This window comes from Ambystoma mexicanum, chromosome 11, assembly GCF_040938575.1.
Source record: "Ambystoma mexicanum isolate Mex_15411 chromosome 11, UKY_AmexF1_1, whole genome shotgun sequence".
Classification (NCBI taxonomy): Eukaryota; Metazoa; Chordata; class Amphibia; order Caudata; family Ambystomatidae; genus Ambystoma; species Ambystoma mexicanum.
The window spans coordinates 394,629,503-394,652,231 of record NC_090934.1 but is presented as its reverse complement, the minus strand read 5'-3'; the positions used below and the strand labels follow the sequence as shown (position 1 = coordinate 394,652,231).

The following is a 22,729-nucleotide window of genomic DNA, read 5'->3' as shown; positions in this document are numbered from 1 at the left end:
ATAAGAGGCACACTCTTTAGGATTCTTGCCAGGTTTCAATAACAGGATCGTAGTAGAGGCTTGGATGGAGGGGGGCACACTACCCGCCCCCCCAAAGGAATTAAACAGGTCTTTTAGGGCCGAAAGCAGTTGATTACTAAAGAGTTTATAGAATTTTGGTGAAAACCCATCAGGGCCTGGGGCCCTTGTTTTTAGAGACTTTATTACCTCCTCCATCTCCTCCTGACGGATCGGGGCGTCTAGTGCCTCCACCTCTTCACGGGTTAAACAAGGTAGGGCCACTTCCGTAATGTACTTTCTCTGGGCTGAGACCAACCTAGCTGGGTTGGACATTGTCTCCAGTAAATGGGCCTGTACTAGGAATATTTTATCCTGCTCCCCATATTGGGTTACCCCCTGCTGGTCTTTTAGACCTATGATAAAGTTAGGTTTTCTGGTCTGAGCCAGTTTCCTTGCAAAACATTGGTTGGCCTTGTTGCTCTTTGCATAATAACCCTGTTTAACTGACATCGGGGTTTGTGCCCTTTCCTCGGCATATAGGGCCTCTAATTTATTCCGAGCTATACGAAGGGCTGAGGGGACATTGGGGGACCACTCATACTTGTATTTATCCTCACTGTCTGAGATTTTCTGTCCTAGGAGGGCCATAGCTTGCTTTTTCCGCTTGTAGTATGCCACTGTGTGTGAAAAAAAAAAAAAAAAAAAAAAAAAAAAAAAAGATATAGGGCCTCATTACAAATCGCCCGGTATGGAAACAACGGTGGCGGTAAACCCGCCGCCACCGTTGTTTCCATGCCGAGCGATCGCAACTCCTGCAGGCGGGAGGTGATGTTCCCGCCAGGTCTGACCTGGCGGTTTAACACCGCAAGCCTGCCGGCGGACGAGGAAACACCGGCAGCATTACGAGATGCTGCCGGTGTTTCCATGATCCCCATTCCCATTGAGTCCCATAGGACTCAATGGGAATGGGGATTAACACCATTCCGCCTCCGTGATTCCCGGGACACCGGGGTTGTAATGCCCCGGTAATTCTGGGAATCACGGAGGCGGAATGGTAATACAAGTCTGGCGGTAACCAGGCGGTTTTACCGCTGCGGTTACCGCCGGACTCGTAATGCGGCCCATAGTCTTTTTCATCTGGGTGGAGAATTCTCCAAGCATCGATCACCCCCAGCGACCTGAAGAAATGGAGAATTCTCACGGCTATTTTGAAATCCTAGGGGCAAGGGGTATGTGTTTTGTCCTTGTCTTGGTCCGGGACCCCGTTGAAATCTCCCCCAATGACGACCTGTCCCTCCAGAAAAGGCAGGAGCGATGCTTCCAGGCTCCCAAGAAATAATTCTTGGCCCTCATTTGGGGCGTAGATTGAAATCAGTGAGTATAGTTGAACCATGAGCATACCCTTCGCTCCAATTAACCAGCCTCCAGAGTCCTTAATCGTGTCCAACTCTTCAAACTGGGTGCCTCTCGCCATCAGAATCGCTGTTCCCTCTCTTTTGGCTCCCCCTAAGGTAAGAAACTGTTTAGGAAAGTCTCTATTTCGAAGACGGGTGTAATCCTCTGGGAGAAGATGCGTCTCTTAAAGGAACGTCACTGCACTCTCCAGGTCCCTCAGTCGCTTCAGAATAGATTTCCGTTTTACAGGAGAGTTTAGTCCTTTGTTCAGTGAGACAAAATAAATTCAGAGTCTGGTAAGGAATGTCTGGGTCCTCACCATGCACAGGAGGAGGGAGTGGGGACAGGGGAGAGTCAAGTGATTGGTGGCTGCCATCCCAAGTGTGACAACTCCTGCTCTCGTGCGCCAACCGAATTTTTAAACCAAAAAACCCCAAAACCACGCTAAACTGAGTCCAAACCGTCAAAATGCCAAAAATTGTCGGCAAATCACCACAAGGGGTTTCAGATGACATCCTCCTTGAGGTCTGGGCTTGGGCCGTGGGAAGCCCATCTTAAGAACTGTGGTGTGCGGTGTTCCCTTGCTGCCAGCGGTTCAGGTTGTATGATGACAGGAACAGGTTCATAGGTCTTTGTAGCAGGTGGTTCCCTGTGTGTCAGGTGTGAGATGGCATCTTGGTCGGGTTGCGGCTCCTCTGGACTTATAACCAGGCCAAGCGCCTTGATTTCAGCTGAAGGCCTTCAGCCTCCGCGAGGGACTCCGGGGGGAGCTTCCTCCCTTGTTTGGTGAGGAGGTATTCAGGATCCCCTCTGCATCTTCCAGACATGAGATCGCTCGGGAAAACCCCTTATAGGAGAATTGCACAGTGGTAGGGAATAGCCAACGGTATCTGATCTTTTGGTCCCATAGGAAGAGAGTCGGGGGCCGGAGAGCTCTTCGTTTCTGCATCGTTGCCGTCACCAGGTCTTGAAAAATCTGTAGGGGGAAGCCCTGGAATTCATCCCGTGTACGGCCCACTGCTAGAATCTCCTCCTTTTGTTGTGTAGAAGTGGACTCTGGTGAAAACACCCAGAGGATATTCTGATTCCAGCCCCTTGCAAATGCACAATCTGTGGGTGCGATCTAATAGGAGCTGAGATTTCTTAAGGTGCGGCAGGAGGGATTGGAACAGATCCCCCTATATACTCCGGTAGGTCACGGTCTTGAACTGATGAGGGCACTCCTCTAATCCGGAGGTTATTTCTTTGGGCCCTGTTCTCCATGTCGTCCTGCTTGTACTCCAGGATCTCATTCTTATCCGCCAGGACCCGGATCTTCTGCTGCACCTCCAGTAAGGTGGCTGTCTGCTCTCTAGCTTGCTTCCTGACCTCCCCCAGTCTCTGTTCCAGTTCCGTCCCCCTTTGATCCATATGTTCCAGTTCAGTGGAGAGTTCCGCCATACAGCTGCAAAAATCTGTTTTGATGTTGAGCATAAACGACTGGATGTCTTACTTTGTAGCTAACTGCGTTGAGGGGCTTAGTGAAGCTTGCAGGGAGGACTTAGCTATTTCTAATTTTTCCCCTTCTCCGCCAGGAGGATCATGGTAGTAATATCCATACCTTTCTGGGCTTTAGGGTGTTTAGACAGAGCTGTGGTCCGGGGGGTGGATGTAGAGCCTTGCTGTATTATGGGTGTTCCAATCTCCAGGCCTTTAGGGTATCTCCAGCGGGCTGCTTTTCTTCCCTTAGGAGGTCGGCGGAGCATTCCAGGCGTCCGGCGGCGGCACCGGGTCCCCTGTGCAAGTAGTAGGCTCTCCCTGCGTCAGGCAGGCCCTAAAAGAATGCTGCAAAGGATCAGGAGGCTCCCCATTCAATCCCTCTGAAGGGTCTCCACTGCCCAAGGCTGGTCAATAGGCTCCAGAAAAGCACTCTTCCCCTGTGCGCTGCTTGGTGTGGCCCAGGAGGGAGTCAGGCCCCAGGTGCGCCTCTGCTTAAGCCCACTGAGATTTATCTTTTGGGCAAATCCGGTGAAGTGGCAGGGGGCCTGCGTAGTAATCCGCTGGTGAAGGGAGCAGGGAAAGCAAACTGTCCAGATTCAAATTTAGTGTCCAGCTTTTGGGGGCGTTTTTTGTACCCTGCTATTCCTACCTTGAATTGAGGCGCTATTGTCTACTCTGGACTGCCCGTCGTAGCGGAGGGACGTTGGGTTACCCCTCCAGTGCTGGGCCACCATTGCTGTAGCAGATTAGCAGATGAGTAGGTCTTCAGTAGGCACCACAAGAAGAATCGGGTCGGTAGGTCCGCATTGCGGTGCTCCCAGGGGTGTTTCCAAGCCAGGTAGCGAGTCGCCTGTCCCTCCTGGGAAGGGGCGTGGGTCCCAGGGGCCGGTGCGTGGCTCAGCCCTCGTTTTGGGGCTGCTGGGCTGCTCCTGCTGGCTCGAGTCACATTTGCGGTGTCAATGTTCCACTGTTGGCCGGGTTAGGTGGGCCGGACTGCAGAAATCGGGAGCCCGCTAGTGGAGGGGCAGTGAGGGAATAGAGGGAAGAGCAGCCGTCTCAGAGCTCAGTGGGTGCTCCGGCGTCTCTGCAGTTCCCACGCCGCCCGTCCCACGCAGTGTGGCATGTTGCCCCAGAGGGAGTGGGGGGTTCCTCTTCCCTCCAGGTCGCCAGATCGCCACCTGTGGAGTTGGCAGGGGGGGGGGGGGGGCGAGTGGATCAGCTCCTGCCAGCTCTTCCATCAGAACTTCGTTTGTCCGCTTCATTACCGACAGCGCAGTGCCATTTTTGAGGGACGCTGCGGATGATCTGTTGTCTCGGAGTCCCGCATTTCTTTCGGGCTCTGTGCGTTTTCACCGCCCCCTAAACTCCCAGTGCCTGGCATACACACATAACCACATTGATTGTTTGCGTGGCTGAGGAGCTCGGACCCAAGGCACATGTGTGTCATTTGTTTTACTGGGCATCTATGATCGAAGTCCAGTAAAAAAAGCATGCCTTACCCCAGTGCCCCCCAGCGCCTCGCATACACACAATCACATTAATCATGTGCGTGTGAGGCACTGGGGTCCAGGTGGCAGGGATGGCATTTTGTACTGGGTATGCCCAGTAATAAATGCCAACCCAATCCGCTGGGATTCCTAGCGCCTCACACGCAATGTTAAGCCTGAACCCTAAACCCCACAACGCCTCGTACGTACACACAATTGAATCTGTGCATTTGAGGCGCTGGGGGGCAATGAATGAAGGCATGCTATTTATTAATCGGCATCTGATAGATGCCCAGTAAAAAATATCATGATTGGGCCCCCCACCATCCCTCATGCACACAATTCATGTGTACCTGTGATGTGCTCTGGGCATCAGGTTCGGGCATGGCAGTTGTTCCTTGGCATATATGCCCAATTAAAAATGCCATGGGGGCCCCATACACCTGACTCGCATCTGTCCCCTGATCCCCCCAGTACCTCGCAATCATATTCTTCATTAATGTGATTATGTCTGACTGCAAGGCGCTTGCACACCATGGAGCAGGCATGGCATTTTTTACTGCGCATGGTTGATCAATCAACCATGATAAGTGTTATTATGTAGCTAGACTTGCATTTTTATGCAGCCACTCTAGTTATTTCCTATTGTGGTATGACATTTTGTATTGGGCATCTTTGGTAAAGCAAGCATGATAAATGTTATTATGTAGCTCGACTGGCATTTTAGTAAAGCCAGTTTGGACATGTTTTCATACTTTGGCATGCATTTTTAATGTTAAAACCAACTGGAGTATGTTCTTACGTGGGGATACTGCCATATATTGGCAAAACAAACATGGACATGTTTTCTTTTAGTATCATTATTAGCATTATGCACAAAGCAAACATGAGTATGTTCATATATGGGAATAATAGGGTATAATGGTACAGTCAGCATGGAAATGTATGGGCACAAGCAGTGTGAAAATGTTTACACTGGCACATATTGTGGGAAAAGGCATCATGAAAATGTGTTGAATGCTCCTGTGCACTGTTGGTGACTTGCATCTATTGGATTTTCTTCATGAATCACCCTACCAAACCCACTTGCAAACTGTGCAGCTTTTTACCCAATTTTTCTAAAAAGTGTGCTCTAAAATGCACCATTTTCAACCATTATTTAAAAAACATTCTCGGGGTGGAGGGGGCAGAGAGACCCACTGCGAACCCCCCTTGAGTGGTGTGGGCTCCCATGCTATGCTCGGTCGCTCTGGCATATGTGGGACTAATATGTAACCCCTCCAGTTAAAGAATTCACCAGCCACCACTGATCCTTAGTTTCTTAAGGTAGGGAAGGTCCCACCTTAGAATAGGGCAAGTTAGGCCTTACTCCATCCTGACATTTATGAAAATCATTTTTATTAGAAAATTGAATCTGTTGTCTGTGACTTACTTCATGATGCCTTCACAATATATGTTTAACAAAATGGGGTAAATGCACACTCCTTGTCGAACTCATATTGACATTTTTCTCGAACAGCGGCAGAACCACCTACTTTGACTTTTGATATTCTGTCACTTAAAAAAGAGCAGAGCCAAGATATTTAATTCTCAGATGCCCCAGCTATCGCCTCAAAGCACTGAAGGCTAGTATGGGCCAATGGATCAAAGGCTGCTATTAAATCCAACAACATCAGAAGCCCAGGGTGGCCTTGATCTAAAATACGAAACGGGAATCTGCAATATTAAAGAGAGCCAGCTCAGCCCCTCTACTGGGCCTGAATCTTGATTGCCTATCTCCAAGTACATGGTGCGATTGTAAGTGAGTTTGCAGCTCAATAGAGGCCGCTTCGTCGGGCACTTTCAGGAATAAAATGGGGAATTCGTTATTGGGTGATAACTGGTACAATCTTCTGGATCCAGGTTTTTTTTCTTCAGTAGGGGGAAACCCATGCTGTGGATTTGAGATAAGGTACGGGTTTCATACAATAGACTAATCTGATATACATTCCTAGGCTTACCTAGTACTGTGAGCATACATATTAAAATACGTATAAAACTCTTTTTTTTCTTTGAAAACTAAATTTCCTGTCGCAGTGGAGCATTGGGGGCAGACAAAGGGCCTCATTACAGATTTGGTGGTATTTTGGTGGTAAATCCACTGAAATACCACCAACTGGATTTACCGTTACCTCCACTTTGTCTGGCGGAGTTACTACTGCTGGATTACTTGTGGGCGGTATAGTGGTGTTAGTCCACATTTATGGAGTCCAATAGGACTCCATAGGGATTTCGGCGAAATCATCATCATCAGCAGTAATTCTGCTGAAGTGGGCATATTTTGACGGTACGTTGACGGAATTACCTCCAAAATTTTGCTGGAGGTTTTCCCTCCACTCCACTGCCAAAAACCATGTTTGGGTGGCACGTTAATGCGGCGCTAATGGGGCAGTAATTGCGTTACCGCCACCTTACCGCCTATTTTAGACACACCACTCAACTTGTAATGAGGCCCAGAGTTCTGCCAAATGCAGACTAGATGCATATCGGAATCCTATCAGACAACTGTGATCTGAGACAAGAAATAACGTACAGACCGAATGGGTTCAGTAAAATGAGATGGTAACAAGGTCATCCAAATTGAAAGACTCGCCTATGTTTTGGAATGTGTGTAAACTGAATGGAACAGTATATATGCACTGCTGATGTGGATGTATATTAAGCACTTCAAAGCTTTTTTTCCACTTAGACTGAACCAGCACTCTGCCATTTCAATGAATTATTGTAAGTAGTTGTGCAGGGTGCCAGTACCTTGATAACAGCGCTAATTGTTCCCAAGGTCGATCATTCTGTACTTTAATTCAAAGTTGCTTTCTCCTTGGGGTCTCGGGAGGATAACTCGGGGGCAACGTGCTCGCCTTGGAAGCAAGACGACAAGGAGCAACACGGTTTCGATCCCTGGGTCCGCGCTTAGAAACCTCTGGGTGGGTATTAAGCGTGTTATAAATAACCTATCCTATCATATCATATCCTCCTCTGAACACAAGCATCACTGCAAGAAGAATGACTCTTCAGGTGTCGATAATGGTTTCTTTTTTTTTTTTTAAAACTTTTCTTTATTGGCAAGAAGTAGCAGCCGGTACAGTGCAAATTAAAACAGTGACACACATTTCATGTTGAAGCGTGAATGATGAAGTATAAGTTCTACAGAAGGTCGGATACAGTCCCAACAGAGGTTAATCACAATAGAGGCATGCATCATGTAGAGTGATCCACCCCCTGATCAGGAGAAGGATGGGATGATAAGAGCTCCAAGACCACCTTACTGTTCAAGTAACTACAAAACTCTGTCCATATGTATTTAGAGCAAGCATTACTAGGCAGCATGTTAATATAGTCTTCTTCACAGGATTGTGTCCAGGTGAGGGCCTTCAGCCACATTTCCAGGGAAGGGGGGATCTGCGCTGCCAGCATTGCAGAATGCATTTCTTGGCCACATTCAAAAACTTAGCTTTCCGTTAAGCTTCAGCCCCCTCCCAGAGCCCAAACAGAAGAGACAGGGGTTCAGGATCTACACAGAACTCTACTATTTCAGAGAGGGTCTCAAGCACTGCATTCCAGAACGTGGCCAATGCCCCACAGGACCAGAACATGTGTGCATGGTCCGCTTCGTTAGATCTACATCTTTGACAGGGGGGGGATTGATCCCGGGGCAAAGTTTCCAATCGCATAAGGGGTGTAGTACAGGCGATTGAGTAGCTTGTATTGAATACATCTAACTTTAGAATTAAAAGAAACCTTGCGAGTGTGCATGCACATTTTGGACCACATCATCTGTGATGTCTAATCCCAGATCCCGACTCCAGGCATCACAAACAGTGTGGGGGGGGTTCAACAGCACGCGCCATCAACATTTTATACAAGGAGGATACGATACCCCTACCACCTGCGGAATTGGCTATATATCAGACCTCGGGGGACTCGGGGTTCGTTCGGGTATGAAGGCCACATGTCCTGGACTGCCGCCCTAATACGGAAGTATTGCAGCAGCTCAAGTGGGGACCTGGAATGCCCTGGCCTCCACGTATCTGGGGTGATGAATTTCCCGTCAAGGAACAGGTCGGAGAATGATCTGTATCCCAGGTCTGACCAGTGGCGTATGAGGAGCTGATCCTGTGTGGGGGTGAGGCCGGGGAAAGACCAGAGGGGAAGCCATTTGTAGTACGGGGGGGAGCCAGAACCAGGCGTCAGAATCTGCCGCCACGCCCTAATAGTGGAGGCCACTGGGTCAGCAGGGGCCTGCGTACGATATGAGTGAAACAGGATCAAGGACATGACATTCACTTCCTCGGTGGCTAGGATTTCAAGTTTAACATGCGGGCGGGGGTTCCTGGTGGTGGTACCAATATGTAGCATGCTGGGCCTGGGCGGCTATCCAATACTGGGTGAGGTCAGGTGCATTGAAGCCCCCCCTCTCGTAAGGTAGGGTCATATGCTGCCACTTTCTGCGCACGGCCCCTGAATGCCAAAGAAAACGGGCGCACTCCGAGTGCAAATCCGCAAAGTATTGTTTCCCGGGCCAAAGTGGAACGTTAGCGAATACGTACAGCAGTTTGGGAACGATAATCATTTTTATTAGGGACAGTCTCCTTGATAGTGAGAGGGGGAGGTTTCGCCATCTTTCCATCCTGGTATGAACGTATTGTGCGGCAGCCCCATAGTTATCAGACAATAGAGAGGATTTTGAGAGGGACACCTGGACCCCTAAGTATTTGATGCCCTCGGGAGCCCATTTGAGAGGGAATTTGCATGCAGGTTGGGAGGTAGCAGGAATAAGGGGAAAGATTTCTGATTTAGAGTAATTTATGGTGAAGCCCGAGAATGTGCCAATTTTGATAATTTCACGCATGATCGGGTCGAGGTGGACTGAGGGGTCTCTGATATATAAAAGCACATCATCGGCGTATAGTGATATAATTTCGGGAGTATCCCGCAGGCGAATCCCTTTGCGCACGTGGTTGTTACGTACACTATCAGCCATGGGCTCGATGGCCATCGCGAATAACAAGGGAGAGAAAGGGCACCCCTGTAGTGTCCCCCTGTGGAGGGCGAAGGGAGCCGATAGGTGAGAGTTAACCAGGACTCTGGCCACAGGGTTAGTGTATAGCAGTTTAATGCAGGACATCATGTATGGGCCAATCCCCATCTTCTCCAGCACCGCCCACAGATATTGCCACGAGACCATGTCGAACGCTTTTTGGGCGTCTAATGTCACGGCCACCGCGTTGGCTTGGGGGTCAATTCTAGAGATGACATTAAATAGCCGCCGAATGTTTAAGGCAGTAGAACGAGCAGGAACAAATCCGCTCTGGTCTGGGTGAATCAGGTATTTCATGATGGGGAGGAACCTATTTGCTATGATTTTGGCGAAGATCTTGGTATCGGTATTGATAAGGGATAGAGATCTATAAGAGCCGCACTCATCCGGAGGCTCACCCGGTTTAGGAAGCACGGTAATGACAGCCTCACGCAGGGACCGGGGGAGGGTGGTAAGGCGTAGCGACTCCTCCCAAACCTCGTGAAGGCACGGAGCAAGGAGAGCAACATGTTCCTGATAGAACTCGGCGGTCAGGCCATATGGACCGGGGGCTTTCCCCTTAGGGAGGGCTGAGATGACAGCGGTGATCTCGTCAAGGGTGAAGGGAGCATCCAGTTGTTCTTTGATGGCTAGGGATACAAGGGACATTGGAATGCGGTCTAGGAGGTCGTCCAGATCCTGCGGGCTGTGCTCTGGTTGCTGGGCATAAGGGGCTGCATAGAAATCTGCGAAGGTCTCAAGAATGGGCCGGTCAGACCAATGTCGCACTCCGTCGTTGTCAATGATACTATCAATTCGAGCTCTACCTCCCTCGGCCCGGACGAGCCGGGCAAGAGTACGGCCTGGTCTCTCTCCTTCACCATACTTTCGGGCCGCAATGGGGCGGGCAAGGTATCTTATCTCGCTGTGGGCGAAGGACTCGAACGTGTCTAGTTCAGTTCTAATCTGTGCCCGTTTGGACGGAGAGGGGGTGGCCGCATACTCGCGCTCTAGCTCCCCAAGTCTGGACTCAGAACGGCGCAGAGAGTTTCTAATATCTTTCAGGACCCCAGCCTCCCTGGTGATGCACATGCCCCTGATGAAAACCTTAAAGGCCTCCCATCTCACCCCGTCCGTTGTGTCATGGCGTTTGTTGCTATCAAAAAACGAGGTGATATCTCCAAGGATGTCAGCCTTGAAGACTATATTGTGTAGTGCGTCAGACTTAAACCTCCAGTTAGAATGCTTAGGGAGGGTCGGGTGCAAGGCGATGTCCAACGTGATCGGAGAGTGTGCGAGGGAGAATCTGTGTGGTGAGTGTTTTGCCCATGAGCCCCGCAGAGAGAAGGAAAAGATCAAACCTGGAATGACTGTCGTGGACGGAGGAGTAAAATGTAAACTCTTTCGACATTGGGTGGAGTACCCTCCGGGGAGGGTGGATCTGAGTAATGTGTGTCATATATTGTTGAACAAGTGCTGCCACTTGTACAGTGACCAGATGTGTTATACCCAAAGCTACCACTGTCTCACCATTTTTGTTATTATAACATCCCCCAATAACACCTCCCCCCTCCCTCACTGCCACCCCCAACATAGCAGTGCCCAAGAACCCACCCAAAGTCTCGTGGCTTTTGTGCCAAGCACAACGGGGCTGGACCAACCCCCAAACAGGGGAACAGCCAATGAACTAAACAAGCCAAACTCGGCATTGCAACTGCAGCGGGGGTAGCTGCTGCCGTGAGCCCGATTAAGATAGTTGAACGGTGGAGTACACCAAATAGCGTACAGCGGTGGTTAAGTTAAGTTTTTTATAGGAGACAACATAGTAGGGTACAGTGAGTAGGGGCTGTAGGAATAAAGGATCCAAGTATAGGTACCATATACCGTGAACCATACAGCTGTGACCCATGTTGCATTTCATGAAATTTCACAATGAGTTACGACAATAGGAGAATTCACAAAGGAAAAGATACATGAGATTACAAGTAAATTGCAAATAACAGGCGTGGTAATAGCACCACAATGATTCGAGTAACAGGTGCATGACAGGCTGGCTCAACCCTCATCAACGGGATCACCCTCAGGGCCTGGGACAGGAATATGGGACTCAATACATTTCACTGCCTCCTCAGGGACAGTGAAAAAGTACAGTTTATTACGGTGGGTGAGCTTCAGCCTAGCAGGGAACAACATGGCATATTCCACCTTCCTCTCTCTGAGCAGTTTTTTCACACCATTGAATTGCCTGCGCTCCAATTGAACATTAACAGAGAAGTTCGGGAAAATGCGGATAATCTGGGCCTCAAGTCTCAGTTCTCCTCTTTCACGGGCCAGCCGTAGGATGTGGTCTCTATCTCTGAAGCTGAGAACCTTGGCTATAATTGGTCTGGGGAAGTCGCCCGGCTTGGGGCGAGGGGCCAATGAGCGATGGGCGCGCTCAATCGTAAAGAACGGGGAAAGTTGAGGATCCCCTAGGAGGTCTCTCAGAAGGGCCTCGACTGCAAGTTCCATTTTGCCCTTGAGGGCCGTTTCGGGAACCCCTACAATGCGGATATTATTCCTGCGGGATCTGGACTCCAAATCATCGCACTTCACCTTGACCTGCTTCATATCTCGCACCAAGTCAGAGACCGTATTCTGGAGCACGTGTACCTCGTCCTCGGTGGCCCCAATCCTGGTCTCGGCCTCAACCAACCTAGTGCCATGCTGATCCAATTTGGTGCGTAGGGAGGCTACATTGGCATTTATGTCGTCTAATTTTTCGTGAAATGACGCAAAGTTTGAGGAGAGCATGAGGATGCATCCGAGTCGTCTTGAAGAAGGGCAGCCCCAGCTTGGTCTTGCTTGGCTAGGGCTTTGGCAAACTTGTCCATTGCTCCAGCCTTGTTGGACCCACGTGGTTTGCCGGACATCTTCGGGGGCACCTCCGGTTCCGGAAGCACCTCAAAACCTTCCTCTTTGCTTCTGCTTTCTCTCTCCCTCTCCCCTGCTGAACAGCTTTAATTCTTCACTGAATCTGCTCTGAATCTGCAACGGAGCCACTCTGTGACCTCGGTCCAAGCCCCAGCCACTCTCCACTTGCACTGCCTCCCTGGCACCCCCTGCACTGCGGGACTGTCACTGTATTCTTACAGCCCCCCCTTCCCAGCACTTGTTCTGCATCTACCTTGCACTTGCCACCAGCTGGCCTTATTTATTATTTTTTACGCTACTTACCTTGTACTGCACTTCCCCCCCCTCCCCTTCCCCTTGCACTTTTCCCTTCCCCCCACCCCCGCACTTGCGCGATCTGAATGACACCTGGCCTAGTAGGATCGTTGTCTGTCTTCCCCTTGTTCCCCCCCCCTGCCTCGTCGCGCCTTGAAACACTTGTGTATAGGCGCGTTACAAATGCCATATCATATCATATCATATCACCTTGATAAGAGCAGAGAATGTTTCGTAGAAAGGCAGCAATGGGGCCCAGGGGGTTTAGAGAGGGACTAGGCCCGTAATCAGCAATGGGTCGGCGACTGCCTAGGAGGCAGAAGCAAGGAACACCCCCAGCGTGTTCTGGGGCGATGAGCCCGCTCCAAGGGGCAAGCAAGGTGTCAGGGTGGCAGTATGGTCCGGGGGGGACAGTATCCTGCAGCGCCCGCCTCTGAGCCAGGAGGGCCCAGGCAGAGGGGGCCAGTAGTGGAGGGCAGCGTAGTCAGGGGCGCAAGGTGCACCCGGGGCGTGGCGAGTAGGTGCGCAGACTGGGGAGGTGAGAGTAGTGGACGCCCAGGGTGGCACCAGCAACAGGAGAGTGGTCGCAGGGGAGCCTGGTATGCTTGGGGGTCGATTTCTTTCTTTGAGTGGAACAGGCGCAGCCCAGGAATGAGGCAGAGCAGATGGGCACAGTGTGCAGCGATCAGTTCACTCCCCCTCCTCACCTTAGGACCCTGCAGGCCGAAGAGTGGGTGTCCATCCGGGTACAAGCAGGCCTCCAACCCACAGCCGTGGGTCCAGGCGGGATCGGGCCCCCAAACCACAGCTGGAGCCCGTAACGGGGAGGCCTTGGCACGGCCACCCGTCCCAGCCGTCACAGGGGACGAGTGAAGTAGGTGGCGGAGCCACGAAGCAGGAGTGATCAGGTGGCGTTAGTGCGGGGGCCGCTCCAGCAGCCCCCGCCGTATCCCAGAGAGTCTTCGCCCGCACGGGGCCGGCGCCGTCCCCGCCGCCCAAAGGCAGGAGCGGTCGGCGAGGAGAGCGGGGCGCGGATGACAGCGCCACCGCAACGGGAAGGCCTCGGCACAGCCACCCGTCACAGGGGACCAGTGAAGTAGGCGGCGGAGCCGCGAAGCAGGAGTGATCAGGTGGCGTTAGTGCGGGGGCCGCTCCAGCAGCCCCCGCCGTATCCCAGAGAGTCTTCGCCCGCACGGGGCCGGCGCCGTCCCCGCCGCCCAAAGGCAGGAGCGGTCGGCGAGGAGAGCGGGGCGCGGATGACAGCGCCACCGCAACGGGGAGGCCTCGGCACAGCCACCCGTCACAGGGGACCAGTGAAGTAGGCGGCGGAGCCACGAAGCAGGAGTGATCAGGTGGCGTTAGTGCGGGGGCCGCTCCAGCAGCCCCCGCCGTATCCCAGAGAGTCTTCGCCCGCACGGGGCCGGCGCCGTCCCCGCCGCCCAAAGGCAGGAGCGGTCGGCGAGGAGAGCGGGGCGCGGATGACAGCGCCACCGCAACGGGGAGGCCTCGGCACAGCCACCCGTCACAGGGGACCAGTGAAGTAGGCGGCGGAGCCGCGAAGCAGGAGTGATCAGGTGGCGTTAGTGCGGGGGCCGCTCCAGCAGCCCCCGCTGTATCCCGGAGTGTCTTCGCCTGCCAGGGGCCGGTGCCGTCACTGCCGCCCACAGGCAGGAGCGGTTGGCGAGAAAGCCGCGCCGGCAGACCACGGGCCCCGGCGCACCCCCAGTGGGGGGCGGGCCGCGGATGTCAGCGCCGCTCAGGAGCAGCCAGCGATGCAGTCCCGTCGATAATGGTTTCTAATATTCCCCCTTGTCCCCCAACCCTGCTGTAAAATTCGTCATGATGTGGGGCATGCAGCCTTCACTCCCCACTCAGGCAACACATCCAAAAGCATGCGCACATGCACACATGGGCATAAAAGGTGCCTTTTTTATGTGCCAATCTGTGGTCTTCTCTCTATTCTGGCCAGCAGTATTCAGGAAGCTTGGCAGCAGAAAGAGAAACACACAGGCTTGACCAACAACTGGACTTGGTTGCCTAACAACCTGTTAGCTGAAGCTCTTGGAGCCTATGTGCTCTTCAGCACTCCGCTTACCTGCCCCAGTACTAATGCTGTCTTTTTTATTTTGTTTACTTTTTTAGTGACTCGAGCAAGCTGGCTAGGGTGCATACTAGGATACAGAGGAGGGGGGCTATGCAGTTTGTCTTCCCGGTCCTTCTTTTCTCCTCCACCGGTCTTTGGTTCTGAAAATGCAATCCCTATGGTCTCTTCCTTTAATAGCCTGCTTCCTGAGCACCCCTGGCCTGGCTGCTTGCTTTCTTTTAAGCATCTTAACAAGAAACGTGTTCGATGGGCTTTCATTTTGGTTTTGCCACCCTGTGGGCTGCCACGAGTTTGTGGCTCTGAGAAAAAAAGGTAGCAAACATCTCTGCTGATTAAATCTTTTTTTCCCTGCACACCCTTCGTGACGATATGATTTGCTGTTTCTTGACATTTCATCTTGACAATCTGTGAACGGCCAGCTGAGTCAAGTCTATTCATTGTTCAACTTCCACTTTTATAGAATGAATACTCCAAGGCATGCTTATTGCCTATTCCAAGGTCTGCCCAGAGGTGCTGTCAAAACTTAAATCTATAAGGAATTCCTTTGACAAACCTGCTGGTTCAAAATCTACTGTGGCTCATGCAGAGGTGCTGGTTTAGCTTGGCAACAGGCCTTATTCCAAAGTATCCAGAATTTAGGACCAATACAAGAGGGAACTTTGAGGTGCTGTGGAATTCTCCGGCACCTGACTGCATTCACCAGAAACTCATTAGACACGCAATGAAAATTCTCTGCACTAGTTTAAGGTATCTGATGCTTTGCTTTTTAATGCTGGGTGTCTTCCTAAGACCTTACTTACTGAGGATAGCCCAACATCATAGTTCTTTCTTATCCCCAACATGAGGGTACACTTTCAATTATTGTTGAGACCATAAACTTCTTCTCATAGCCACTTTAAACAAAGCTGTGCACTGCCTGTCATTGCGCATGCATACGTTTGAATTTATCAGGCAGTGCCTGCCTTCCAACATGAATGTGAACTCTCCTCATTGCGCCCATGACTGAAGCTGCAGGGTGCCTGTGTGCAGCTTCATTGAATGGGAGCGTTCCTGGTCAGGTGCCAGATGACTGGCAGTATAGTGAGGGATCAACTTCATAACGCCAATTCTTGGAAGTGAGAATATTTTGTTACTGTAGACGTCGGGGCGTCTTGCGCCTTTGGGGGAGCAGGGGTACCTGTCAGCATTGCTGTAGTACACACAGATTTCTGCCATGCTACACTGGAGGACACAGGTTGCCCCAGTTAATGATTTGCTGTGACTGTCTGGTTTCTAGAGGAAGGGTATGAACATAAAATACAATGTCACTCCTTTACTAACAGAAATCCTTTATCACCTTTGGTTTTCTCTGGTGCACGTTTTAGCTATTGTATTGACTTGTAAGTTGGTGTAACACCGCCAATGTAGGAAATGTGGCCAATGGCTGAATTGCCGACTTTGGAATCGTGAGACCTGTACCCAGATGTTGTCTTCCCCAGTAGTCCATGTTGTGTGTTCCTATGAAAACAATGTTACGTCTCTGTACTTTAATGTTCTGCTCAAATAGAGCATGCCAGAGTGCGATTCAATTAAGCGTCTGCTCTACAAATGATATATTATGCTGTTTAGAGGCAGTACTTTACATTGCTCTTATTTTTACCGTCACTGTTTTGAGATGGCCTGATAGCTGTTTAAAGCGCTATAGAACGAACAAGCATGACATGGCATTGCGTTGTCTCCTTACCTCTGATACACCCCCCTCTTCCTACATCCATATTGTAAAGTACTCTGCAAGCAATCAATATAAAATCACTTGCAGTAGTTACATATAGACGCATTATCTGCTCTTTTGCCCTGATTAATTAGTGCCTCTCATTCTTGAGATAGTCCTTCTGCTGGAGATCCCTGCAGAAATGTACTCTCTGCATAGGTGTGGCTGTTTGTCCTATGCCTACCTTGGATATCTGTGATTTTGCAATAAAGGAACTGGAATTTGTCCGTCTTTGCCTATAACCCTGCATCCTGGAGCACTACTCATTTGTAGTCTTCCCCTGATTCAGTACTTTTAAGCTTATGAATGAAAGCATAGGACAGCTTTTTACCGTACCTAATGAACAGGTGGAAATTTACCAGGGAGAGTCACAATCCTTCCATGTGTACACATTCTTGTTCTGCCATTATCTGTTCCTTGCCTCATCTTCAGATAACTCTGACATACCTTCTTCTTTATCTGATCTCTGCTTCCCCCACTGTGCTAGTCTCTTCTGCTTCACTACAAGTGCATCCTTTTTTCTAATGGACTCTTTCCACGGATTTCTCATCTTTGATATCGATCTCCCAGTGACAGCTGTTTTTCAAAACTTTACAAAAATGTTTCCGCCGCCAGGGGGCACAGCATGGTCTGCATCTGTTCCGCCCAATACCAGTACATATCCCGCGCCGGATATGGTGCCGTGCCAGTATATACAGAGGCGCTGCACCCAGCGACCTCGGTTCCTTATTTACGCGTGCATTGCTCGCTACTAGGAACACTGCTCTTAGCTGAACATTTGTTTTAATGAAACATTCTTGCTTCGCCTCTCGAGTTTGTCGCAATGCCGAATGCACAAGGTCTTGGGGGTTCAAACTCTGTGCGGATTGCACTCACCAAATTACCATGTCGGACCCAGCGCCGCATATGCCTTTAATGCCTTGGTAAAGGCCACGACTGACGCGCAGGACTGCGCATTGTGCCGTAGATGCACCTGAAGGCTCTCCGAGAATGCCAAGCAAAGCTGTTAACCCTTCTCCACAAGGAGAGGGGGGCTAAGCGGACCTGTTCGAGGTCGTCTGGCACAGAGGGCTGCACCGAGGAGTGGTCCCCATATGGAAGAACAAAAAGAAAAAGAAGCAACACAAGAAGTAGAAGTCACCTGATGGTTCTTTCCAGCATCACTCGTCTTTTTCTTTGAAGAAGAAGAGCCACCACTCCATGGAAGCCCAGGAGGAAGATACCCCGCAGGTACCTTTTCTGACCAAGTTTTCATCCGAGGAAGGGAGGCTTCACGTTTGAAGATGCTCGACATCTTAGCCAAGGCGCAGATGTTTCCGGACCTGATACCTGTGGCCAGGCATCTGCAGCTTCGGCCTCGCTCGGAGGAGCCGGTATTGCAACACAAGATCGCGAGGAAGGGGCACACTGTTCTGTCTTTGGACGTCAGTTCCCCTGCATATGGTGCAGGACCGTCGGCGCCAGAGTTGCTAAAGAGTTCTTTCTGCTCTCAAAAAGGGTATATATGTCACATTTTGAGGACATTTATGATAAGGAAGGTGAACCTCCCTGGGGTTTCGGACGAGAGTCCTTAAACCCCAGGGAGGTCAGATACTTCCCAGAGGAGTTTTACAGGGAACAGGGTGACTTAGTGAACCTAGCAGTCGACTAGGAGGTGGCAAGTGGTCTGGATACCTCGCCAAAGGTCGGCATGATGCCTGCTGCCATCCCTGGGAAAACCATAGGTAGCTTTTCAACGCCTGATGGCGAAGGTAGTCGACGCCCTTGGGCTGTCTGCCCCCTCGCGGTCTACGGTGCAGTATGACATGAGAGTCGTAAGGAGAACTTGCTGCCTTTCAATCAGGCAGTGGAGGGGCCTGTGGTGGAACTGTGGGCCAAACCGGCGGCCGTCCTCACAATGGACCGTGACTTGGCCAAGAAGCACATGTCGGCCCCTTTGGACCTCCTATTCTTCTCTGCCCACACTTCTCCTGAGAGTTTGGTGGTGCAGGCTGCTACGGCGAACCTCAAGACCACCTTATTTCCCTCATTGCCCACATATAGGGAGAGCAAATGGTTGGATGCATGGGCAGGAACATTTTCGGCTCCTCGAGCATACATCTCCGGTGAGTCAATCCCTCTTGTGCTCTGGCCAAATTCTCCTTTGGTCTCTGGTCAGTGATAACAGAGGCAGTGGAGCACATCCCAGGTGGGGGGGTTGTGAGATGGCTTCCAAGCCATAATTAACGACAGCAGATTTTACAGTCTGGCCTGGCCTGGCTTGGCTACCAGCACTGTCTTCAGGCACTTTTCTTGGCATAGGACATCTGGGTTCACTACTGACGTCCAGGGGAAGCTCCTGGACATTCCCTTCGATGGAATGAACTTGTTCAACATCAAGGCGGTCGAGTCACTCCAAAACTTCACAAGCCTCTAAGGCGACAGCCAAGTCATTGGGGCAGCAGTGCAGTAGCAGCGTCCAGCGAGCCCAGCAGGCAGGGGTTTTCGTCCCTTCACCTCCTGTGCCTAGATGGGTAGAGGTCAGTCTTCCTCGGGCAGGCAAGCACAACGCTGTGCCTACAGGGGTAGGGGATGCGGTGCACCTAGAGAAGGTGCTTCATCTTCCTCGGTGCCCTCCACAACCCCCAGCGCGAAACCTCCGTGAAGCCAACTTCTGCCATTCTTCACCCGTGGAGGGGCCGGATATCCGAGTTTGGCGAGGAATGGCCCTGCAGGTCGTCCATCAGAGATACTGCCTCTCATTTGCCTCTTGCCCTCCAGACCAACCCCCTTGCCACCAATCTTTGCCTCTGGAACCTCTTCTGCTGTAGGAGATCCATCAGTTTATGGCAAAAGGGGCTACAGAGATGGTGCCCTGCTCGGAACAAGGCAAGGGTCGGTACTCCACATACTTTCTGGTGCCGAAGAAGGACAGAGGTCTGAGACCCATCCTGGATCTGCAACTTCTGAACTTGTACTTGCACATGGGCAAGTTCAAGATGGTTACTCTAGCCCAGATTCTCTAGGACCTGTTTGTGAATGAATGGCTACTTTCCCTGGATCACCAGGATGCTTACTTTCATGTGGCTTTCCACAAGAGGTGTATATCCACATTAAGCACAGGAAGTCCCTGAAATTTTACGTGGGAACCTGCCATTACCAGTTCAAAGTCCTTTCTTCAGCATACAGGGTTGGGCATACAGCATACTAGCTGCTAGCAGTAGTGGCGGCTCACCTCAGGAGGGAAGGCATTCATGTCTTTCCCTACCTGGATGACTGGCTCGTCCGAGGGCTCGTCCAAGCCCGTACACCAGATCTAGCACCGGCACATCTATACCAGATGTGCAGGCTGTTGCACAGCTTGGGCTTCCCCCTGAACTACAAGAAGTGGCATGTTTCAACGTCCCAGTCCCTCTGATTCATCAGGAAGGTCTTGGACACTTGCCTGGGTCTAGGTTGCCATCCGAGTACAGAGTGGCCAACATCTTCAAGATGGTCCAGGTTTTCCAACCTCTGGAGTCAGTTCTAACCTCAGCTTTTCTGCGCTTGCTGGGTCTCTTGGCATCATGCATCTTGGTGGGACCAGAGGCCCGTCTGTGCATGAGGTTGCTACAGTGGCTCCTGATCTCTCAATGGTCTCAGTTTCAGGGACAGACTTCAGACCTTCTTTTGGTCTTAGAGAGGGTGCCCGGAGATCTACAATAGTGGTCCGTGAAGGACAACCTCTTGAAAAGGGTCTCATTTACCGTAAACCCTTGCCACAAGTGACCCTCCTCAAGGATGTGTGCATGAAGGGTTAGGACACTCACTCACAGGATCTGACAGCAAGCAGACTGTGCTCCCCATCGGCGTGTCTGGAGCACATCACTCTGCTGGAGCTGAGGGCGATTAGGCTGGCTCTGGTCACTTTACTCCCCTCTGTGAAGGGCAACGTGATATTAGTCCTGATGGACAATACTGTGGCCATGTAATACTTCAACAAGAGGGGGGTGGCATGGGCTCCTTGCCACTGTGCAGAGAAGCAATGCGATTGTGGTTCTAGGCTCTGGAGGACAGTGTCTCCCTGACTGTGGCCCATCTGTCCAGCAAGGAGAATACTTTAGCGGATGCACTTCGCAGGTACTCTTTAACCTCCCACAAGTGGAGCTCTGCCAGAAAGTTCTGAAGGAGATTTTCTCCCCAGGTGGGCCTCTTCTCTTCCAGCGTAAATTCCAGGAAATGTCCTCGTCTGTGTGCTCTGGGGGACACTGTAAAGGTCGAATAGGACTTCGACCTACTCAATGCGTTAAAATAGGACTTCGACCTGCTCTATGCGGTCACACCGATCCCTGTCATTCTGCTGGTTTTCAGGAGACAGCGTCTGTTTAGGGCCATGATGATCTTGAACGCTCCCAACTTGGCCCGGAGAATGTGGTAACCAGAGTTGTTGGACATTTGCATCTGTCCTCCCTGACGTCTTCCACATAGGACGGACCTCTCTCCCACTCGAAGGGGAGGGTCCGACTCCTGGACCTCTGCAGTCTTAATATTCATGCCTTGCTGCTGAAAGGCTGAGGTATAGGGAGTAGGATTTGTCAGAGGACGTTCTGGACATGCTCCTATTTGCTAGACCCGCAACCAAGACCATTTATGCCTGCAGGTGGTGGAAGTTTTTGGCTTGGTGCTCGCAGAGGGATCTGGACCCTTTTACTTGCTCCACTTCCTGTGTGTTGGAATTTCTTCTGTCTTTGGCCCAGACGGGCCTACAGATTGATACAGTGAAGGGGTATCTCAGGGCCATTTCGTTCTTCAAGATGACCCTGGAGCAAGGCTTCTTTTTCATAATCCCCACAGTTATTCAATTCCTGAGGGGTCTTTCCAATATGTTTCCCTCATTCCAGTGTGTTTTTCCAGCTTCGGTTTTAAATTTAGTGTTGAAGTTTTTAATGGGTGCTCTATTTCAACCCCTTCATTATGTTCACTCTTAAGGTGATTTTCCTGGTTGCCATCACTTCCGCTAGAGTTCCAGGCTCTGTTAATCCTTCCTACTTGGTTTTCTCCAAGGAGAAGGTGACGTTGAGAGTTGGATCCTCTTTCCTTATGAAGGGGGTCTATGATTTCCATCTCTCTCAAAAGATACATCTACCAGTCTTCTTTCTTCCGCCTCACCCTTCCAAGGCAGAGGAACGGTGCGCGCCCTCAGGTTCTACATATCTCGAACACGGGAGAACAGCTTTTTTTTGGTTTTGCGGGTGCCCAAGCAAGCAAGGCTGTCACTTAACAGACCCTTTCTTGGTGGATCATTCTCTGCATCTTGGAATTCTACGATCGGGCCGGCAAGGATGTCCCTGAGGGTCTCAGAGCTCACTCCACCAGAGGGTTGGCCGCCACCCCGGCTCTGCAACGCGGAGTACCTGTTCTGGATATTTGTCAAGCAACCATGTGGGCTTCCTTGCACATGTTTGCTAAGCATTACTCCTTGGATTTTTATGTCTGATCAGGATGCTTGTTTCTGCAGTGCTGTCCTTCAGAGTTTTCGGGTTTTGGTGGTCTCCTTGCTCCTGTCCCTCCTCCAGGTGGTTGTACTGCTTTGGGAGTCTATCATGGATGAGAGAGAGGGAGAGAGAGGGAGAGGGAGAGGGAGAGGGAGAGGGAGAGGGAGAGGGAGAGGGAGAGGGGGAGAGAGAGGGGGAGAGAGAGGGGGGGAGAGAGAGAGAGAGAGAGAGAGAGAGAGAGAGAGAGAGAGAGAGAGAGAGAGAGAGAGAGAGAGAGAGAGAAAAAAAAAAAAAAAAAACACCACACACACGAACGTGTACACACTGATGATCTGGTTGTACTGGGTTGGTGGCATGTGATGAGCTTTTTCTGTAGGCTGGGGTGTCTGAACCTGTTGCTTAGTCTTTTGGTGTCTGCTTGTGTCTCTCTGTAGGCTGGGGTGTCTGCTTGTGTGGCCCTGGGCTGATGGTGTCTGATCTTCTGTCACTGAGTTTGTGTTCTTTGACCGTGTTTCTGTGTACTGCAGTTTTCTAATTTTTCTGCAAATGGGGCATGGTCTTATCACCATAGACCCAGGGATCTTCAATCTATGGCCTGCCAGATGTTTTGGCCTAAAATTTCCATCAGCCTTAGCTAGCCTAGTCATTGGTGAGGGATCATGGATGTTATAGGCCAAAACATCTGGAGACCTACAAATTGTAGACTCCTACCCTAGACCTGTGGTTCCTGATAGTGTTAACCCTTGGCTGGTGGTGTGTGTTCTCGTTACCCTGGGCCTGTGTGTCTGAGCTTGCTGC

General features: G+C 51.0%; 1 protein-coding gene across 42 annotated transcripts in view; it reads left to right on the top strand.

Annotated features, from left to right (window-relative positions):
* Positions 1–22,729, top strand: part of MADD (MAP kinase activating death domain) — a 2,081,072-nt gene that overhangs the window by 1,959,250 nt on the left and 99,093 nt on the right. The gene's annotated exons all lie outside the window — the stretch shown is intronic.